The sequence below is a fragment of the Microtus oregoni genome, unplaced genomic scaffold (assembly GCF_018167655.1).
Source record: "Microtus oregoni isolate MIOR12 unplaced genomic scaffold, Mior012 000011F_ref0000422, whole genome shotgun sequence".
NCBI classification, from domain to species: domain Eukaryota; kingdom Metazoa; phylum Chordata; class Mammalia; order Rodentia; family Cricetidae; genus Microtus; species Microtus oregoni.
In genome coordinates, this window is record NW_024543070.1 from 7,258,668 (window position 1) to 7,265,902 (window position 7,235).

General features: G+C 45.3%; 1 pseudogene; it reads right to left on the bottom strand.

Annotated features, from left to right (window-relative positions):
* Nucleotides 1–6,111: 6,111 nt before the first annotated feature.
* LOC121453667 lies at nucleotides 6,112–7,035 on the bottom strand (annotated as a pseudogene).
* Between the last annotated feature and the right edge of the window lie 200 nt (nucleotides 7,036–7,235).

Here is a 7,235-nt window from a genome sequence, read left to right on the forward strand (position 1 = left end):
AATGTGCCCATACAGGAAAAAAAGAAAAATATAAAAGGAAAAGAAATGGTTGATCTGACTATGTGCTACACCTAGTGAACTCCAGAGAGGTGGGTTCTTTCAGGAAAGGCAAAGCATGTCAACCCCGGCACAGCACTGGAGAAATGAGGAACTCCCTACAAACAAGTAAGAAGAAATGCTCGAATTTTCAGAAACTCGTCAAGAAGTCGGTCAACATAAGAGGATTGGTGTCAACGTGATCTGAACTCCAAACACCAGCTTGCACAGCTGTTTACAAGATGGCAAAAGCAGACACCACAGCTGCCAGCAGGGGGCAACAAACTCTCTTGCCCCAAGACCTAGGTTCACATCTGTTGCCCCTGAGAGGTGGAAGACATTTTAGGAGCCATTGCTACAGGACAAAGGATGAAAGTGAAGCCATTTTGCCTCAGGGAAAGAAACAGAAAATCCTCACTTCAACCCCGTCCTCACTGTAGCCATTCTAGACAAATAGGGCCAGTTCAACTCACGTGAGCGCGTTTATTAATCTAGAACAGTGGTTCTCACCCTTCTTAATGCCGTGACTCTTTAATACAGTTCCTCCAGCTATGCTGACGCTGACCATAAAGTTATTTTGTTTCTACTTCATAACTGTAATTTTGCTATTGTTATGAATGGTACTGTAAATATCTGTGTTCTCTGATGGTCTTGGGTGACCCTTTTGAAAGAGTCATTCGCCCCAAGTGGTTGAGACCACAGGTTGAGAACCATCTAGATAGTATTTGGAGAATGCACAATGATCTGTTCTGAAGACTCAATTCATTGACATTGGCATGTTCACAGTGCTTTATAACAATCACACCACTCTAATTCCAAAATATTTATTTCATCACACCCTAAGAAAATGGCATGCCAATTGAGCAATCACTCTCCGTACCAAAGCCTCTGGCAGCCACTCATAGAGTCTGTAGGCTTACCTGTTCTAGCTATTTCACTTAAATAGAACCTTATAAAATGTCATCTTTTGTGTCTAGCTCCTCCTTAACCTAGTATTGTTCAGAATCCATTCTTGGTACGGCACGATTCAGTCTTCGTTGCTTTTCACGGTTGGCTAGTGCTCCACTGTGGAGATGCTGTGTGTTTGGGAAGTTCATTCATCAGCTGCTAGGCGTTGGTCTCCTGCCACCTTCCACAGCTGCTCTGAGTATTCACCTTCCTATTTCCACACTAGCTGTTCTCTCTACCCACAATGCTCTCCCTCTCAGTCTCTGCAGAAAGGCTCTTGCTTGTCGTTCAAGGTTCTGCATCAACGTCATCTCTTCGGGTCACTCTTCCACAGCCATGTCCCTGGTGGCTGTCCACTCCCTGGCCACATAACTTTTCAGCCAAGCACTTCTCACTGTCTGCAATGATATAGCTTGCGTGAGTATCGGCTTCCCCACTAGAGAAGTAGAATGAGGGAGCTGGCCCTCAAGAAAGTAGCGGGTGCTTAGTAATCTGTTAAATGAATGCATAAATGAGATAAAACACACAACACAGTTTTTACAACACAGCTCTTCACTTGGAAACGTGAAGCGAAGGTAATACATTTCTCTGCAAGATGTTCAGCATTGAAGCATATACTAAATTTATGTCAGTTTCTCCAAGTGTGTTGTCTTGATTCCCTTACCTATATTTAGTATCCAAAGTGTGACCAACAACTACTTTTCCTCTCAAGACTTCCAACAAAGCATTATAGCTGATTTTCCCAGATTATGCTCAAATCCCTTCCTGTCAAAAGGGAACAGTTTGACTCTCTGCTGAATATCATGTAAGTACAAAATCCATGTATGAACCAGATAAAAGGCAAACTCTAGAAGCCTGCAAGCGAGGAGTTGGGCAATATGCAGAGACACTTATCTAGGATCGGAATGTAAGCAGACAGCAAGCTAAGCAGAGCGATACCTGCTGTCCAGCCTAGGCAGGCTTAGAAGGCTCTTGGCTGTGATAAGGTCAAAACAAGTTTACACAGTTAAATGGAGGGAAGGGGTGAGCAGCCGGGTAAGTTCAAAAGGCAGGGTGATAGAAGTCGGAACGGGGTAGTTTGGGGCATTTCTGTGGCCTCTACGGTCTCAGGAAAGAAAACAAGACCAAACCCCAGGGGCAAAGTCCAGCTCAACACAAGGCACCAGGCAATGCCTAGGACTTAAAAGACAACAGCTCAGCTGTCGTCCCCCCCCCCCCCCACACACACACACCCCTCTGGTGCCTTTACCTGGCCAACTAGGGCAGTTTGATTTTTGGCTCTGACTGCTGTAGACTTGTAAGCACCCACCTCAGCAATATTCCAGGGTGGAAAAGTTGGTGTGAGTGACTTCTCTCAAGAGGAGGGAAAAGGGCAGAGATTTTTGGTGTTTATTCTATGAACATGGGCAAAACTGATTCCCTGACAACAAGGGGCTTAGTGTGGAGCTATGAGAGGCTGGTGTAGCAGTCAAGACAAATGAAAAGCAGTAGAAAAAAACGAGGAACTATTTGGGGTTGAAAATGACAGCTGGGGCAGGCCTTTGAAGGACTGAAGACAGTGTTACAACTCTACCCAACAGGCCTGAGGCAGCCACTGTGGATTTTGAGCACCATGGGATCCTATTTTAAGATAAATGCATCTGCATATACAGAGTGTATAAAGCCTGGGGTGTAACCTTAAAGATACAAGGTTCACATTTCTCTACTCTGCAGCTTTTCCCATCCTTCTCTTGCTCCCAACTCTGCCTTATCTAATGCACCTACATTCCAGCATTCTAGGGCCTGGATGTTCCAAAGAAGAGTGGAGTAACAACAGCCCACAGTAGTCTAAACACACCAACAGTAGCTGTCTGCTTGTCACCAGGTGGATCCCATAGTTAAAACCAAGCTTCGAACTCTTTTAGGGACTTTTTTTGAGATAGATGGACCATAGTCAAGGTCCTGACATTCTTAATAGTGAGCCAATGCTTGGAGGATATTTGAAAAATTGTGTCTCTAAGTCTAAAACTAAAGAAAGGTAGAAAATCACAGGGATGGGCGGATCTCTTTTAATTAAGTCAATGGGAGAATGAGTTAATTACATGTAGGCTAATTTCCTTAACGACCCAAGCACTAAATAAAATGTCACTGACCACAGTCTTTCCTACCACTTGAGTCTCTTGGAAATGAATTTTCAGCTCCTAGTAGCATGAACTCATCTACACCATGTGGCTCCTTGGTAACAGCGGACACCTTAGCTTCTCCATCTCCCTTTGGGATTATCCTCACCTCTCTCCTTGCTTGCACCGTCTTTCCAGTCCCTTGGCCCATTCTGTCCGATGCTAAGGAGACTCAAGAGCATGGTGTTCTGGGAAATAGGAATAACAATGCCAGTGTGACAAGAGAAACAGCCATCGCTAAGGACAACATCCTCCATAGGTCTACCTATCATCACTAATCACAACACGACCACAGGTTCTGGGCTAAAAGGAGTGAGTCCCTCTCCAGCAGTATTAGCCTCCCTAAAGGCAAGCAAACAGTCCCGAGGTTTCCAACTGAAACCCTTACTTAGAAGGATTTTATAACCCAGTGCTTGTGATCCACCGTGAACTTCAACTTGACCCAAAAGGCCCCAGGCGTATGAGTTCACTCGGAGATATAATAAAAAGGGGACAGCAAACATAAACTGTAATCATTCACAAATGGCTGTGTTTAAAAGTGACATTTTACAAGTGGCCATTCCATCGGTGCTGTGGCCATCATCATCCATCATCCACAGAGAATTCTAGAAAGCAGAAGCCAAACGTCGTGTAAATAACCTGTGAGATTCTAAGGAAGAATATGTGATTTTAGGCCAGGTAACTGCCAGATGTTTCAAAGACATGAAAATGGCCTGCATATTAAGGTTTTATTTCTACTCAGTTTTTGAAATGTGATTTTTACCACCGATGCAATCTCGAATGCTTAGTGCAGAAGCGTCAGCCTCTTTCCTTCCTCACAGGCACTGGGTCTGCAGGCCACAATTAGCCAACCACTTGCCCTTGGCCAGCCTCTGCTCAGGGTGTTCAAAGTCCATCAGATGAGTCTCAACATGTCATTATTATTGCAAAGCAACAACTAGCTAGAACCGGTCCTGGCTGAAGAAAGCAAATGGTGTTTCAGAAAGACTGAGAAAAAAAAAAAATTTGCGAAAACCCAGAAAAGGAGGCAAGCGCCACTGGGGAGAACAATAGCAATGACAGCCAATTTTCTTTTTTACATATCCGTAAATAAGAAAGTCAGATAAGCTCTCCTGGCATGTGCCAGTCAAACTGATGGGAAAGGTGTCCTCAGTCTACACATATTGGTTAATAATTTATATATATTCACAGTTATGAAAATTCAGGATACAGTTCCACCCAAAGATGTTTTTAACCTAGTTGTAAAGAAGCCAAAATGCATGAAACAGGGCAAATAGGCAGAGAATAACTCAAGATAAATGTTAGAAAAAAGACGTGAAACGGGAATGATAAGAGAAGGGTGAGGGAGGCTGTCACTGAGTCCTGTGGACAGTAAGGGGGCACATTCCTAGTGAGAGTGTACACGTTAGAGAGGGCATGAGAATGAGGAACAGTGGCCTATGACTGAGTCTTCGATCCATGCAGCACTTGTGTAAGCACTACAGAGTCACTATTACAGGTCAAAAACCATCTGATACCCGGACTGGCCCTACCCTGGGCCTACAGATCCGAAGCAGGATTAACAAGCTCCCTAGATGATTCTGACATACACCCATGTCCCCTAAGCAGTGCTATAGACTTTTCCAGAGAAGCAGGAGGTCAGAGGGCGAGCCAGTCGCCAGCTAGGCCAGTCACTATTTCAAGGAAGACTCACCAGGTCATTGCATTTGATACAGCCTCAATATTTTCATCAATAAATGGTGGACAGGGTGTGGCCGTCATACCCTGTCATCCTCACAGTCCTGTAATAGAAGAAGGATTTTAGCTCATTAAAAACTCGTGTAAAACCTGCATGGGAAGTGGATTCAGGGAGTGCTCAGTGTTGTACACCAAGCCCATCCTAAGGGCGAAAAGAGATCCCTGGCTGTGTCTGTGACGCTGGAAGTGGGAACATACAGAAAAGGGAAACGTTGTGACCTTCTCCATCAGGGCTGAGTGCTTGCCTCGAGGAAATCTTTGCATGTCAGTACTGGAGAGATGGCTCAGCAGTTAAGAGCACTGACTGCTCTTCCAGGGGACCCGGGTTTAATTCCCAGCACCCACATGGCAGCTCACAGTTGTCTGTAACTCCAGGATCCAGCAGCGTCATACACACAAACATGCAGTCAGAAAAACCAATGCATGTAAAATAAAAATAAATATTATTTATTAAAAAAAATAGAAGGAACCACTTTGAGGAGCCCGGGAAACTCCAGACCACTACACTGGACCTCAAATAAGTTAAAAAGGAATCTCCAGTCTGAATCTAGTCTGGGCATCAACCTCAAAGCCTTGGTTGAAGTGATGGAGGCTAAGACTAAAGGATGACCACCTTCTGTCTGAGGGAAGTTATGTGGCCAGGGACTACAGAGAGGAAGTGCTTAGCAGGTGGCATGTGCCCCGGAGCCTAGGCATACATGAAAGCCTAACACTTTTTTTTTTTCAGTTTTTAAATTTGTTTTTTTTTTCAATTTTATTTTACAGCCCTACCAGTTTTTCTGCTCTCCTCTCCTTCTATTCCATACCCCCACCTCCCCTCTGCCTCATCCCAATTCACCCCTCCTCTTTTCTGTTCAGAAAGGGGCAGGCCTCCCATGGATATCAACAAAGCATGGCATATAAAATTGCAGGAAAACTAAGCATCGTCCTCTCCTCCCGCCCCACCCCTTGTATTAAAGTTGAGCAAGGCAATCCAATCCAAGGAATAGGTGCCCAGGAGAGAGCCGAAGCAATAGAGACTGCCCCTGCTGCCATTGTTAGGAGTCCCATAAGTAGACCAGGCTACACAACTGTTACATACATATAGGGGGCCTAGGTCAGTCCCATTCAGGCTCCCTGGATTTTGATTCAGACTCTGTGAAAAGGCTAGCCTTTTCTGTGGGTTTTCCTGTGAGAGAAGTGGTTTTATGTTTCTCAAATTAAGCTGGCTGGGTTGGTTCCTTTGAGGGAATCAGTCAACAAGACCAAATCCCATATCTTCATCTGATTCCTCCAACTCTCCCTTGGTTTCAGCCTTGGCTGGGGCGGCTGCAGCACCAAAACAAGGCAGCGATGGGGCAAGGGCAGCAGCCACAGGGGCAGCAGCCCCCAATGCAGATGGAGCAAGCAGGAAGGCCTTGAGGTTTTTAGCAAGTCGGAAGGCATACTCAGTCTCCACAGACAATGCCGGGGCCCTCTTGTACCCACCAACGATAGAGTGTGCCAATAATGCAACAGTCCAGTAACCAATCCGCAAACACTGGCAACATTCGGACATCCTCTAGGAAGTGGGAGTGTAGAGTCTGCTCTGTGATGTCAAGCACTTCCGGGTAAACTCTGCTGTTAAACCCCTGCTGTATGATTACCCCAAAGGGGAAGGGATAGATATTCTGCATGCTAGGCAGCGTGACTTCGCTAGTTCCTATTTTGTTTCAGAATGTCAATGGTTCCATACATTGAGATTTTTAGTGGTAACGTCGGGGAGAAAGAGGTTTTCCGGGACCTCAGACTAATGCTCTGGACTGGCAAATGACCTCACACAGGGTGATGGGCACCAGCATGGGCACCAGCCACCACCTTATTAGCCAGCGGCATACCCCTAACTTCAGTGAGATCCTCCTTGGTGAACACAATGCCCACATTTCTCTGGATATGAGCAAGCTTTTTCTCTGGAGTTGGGTTGTTTTCCAGATGCCCTCAGATGGCCCTGAGCATCATGGTGTTCTTGTCCATCAGCACCACAGCCCTTCCCCCACAGGGACATGAGGATCTGCTGCATCTCTTTGGAACCCACATTGTCTGCTCTCACAGTGAAGCATTTTGAGCAATTATCCAAAAGTTGGATGCTCTTAAGGAAGCAGTTGGACTTCCAGTATGCCCTGTCTTTCCCGGGCATCATGGTAGTGTGTCAGGGTTTGCCACTCAGGGTTTAAAGATGACATCACTCTAATGAGGCCGCCTGATGAAAGAAGTGGAACCCCTTATTTTTAAACTTCATCTTCCAACCAAGATATTTGAAATATTTCTAAAGCTCGCTAAGTCTAGCATACATTTATTGTGTTTTTAACTAACATTTTAGCTTAATAAAGTAACACG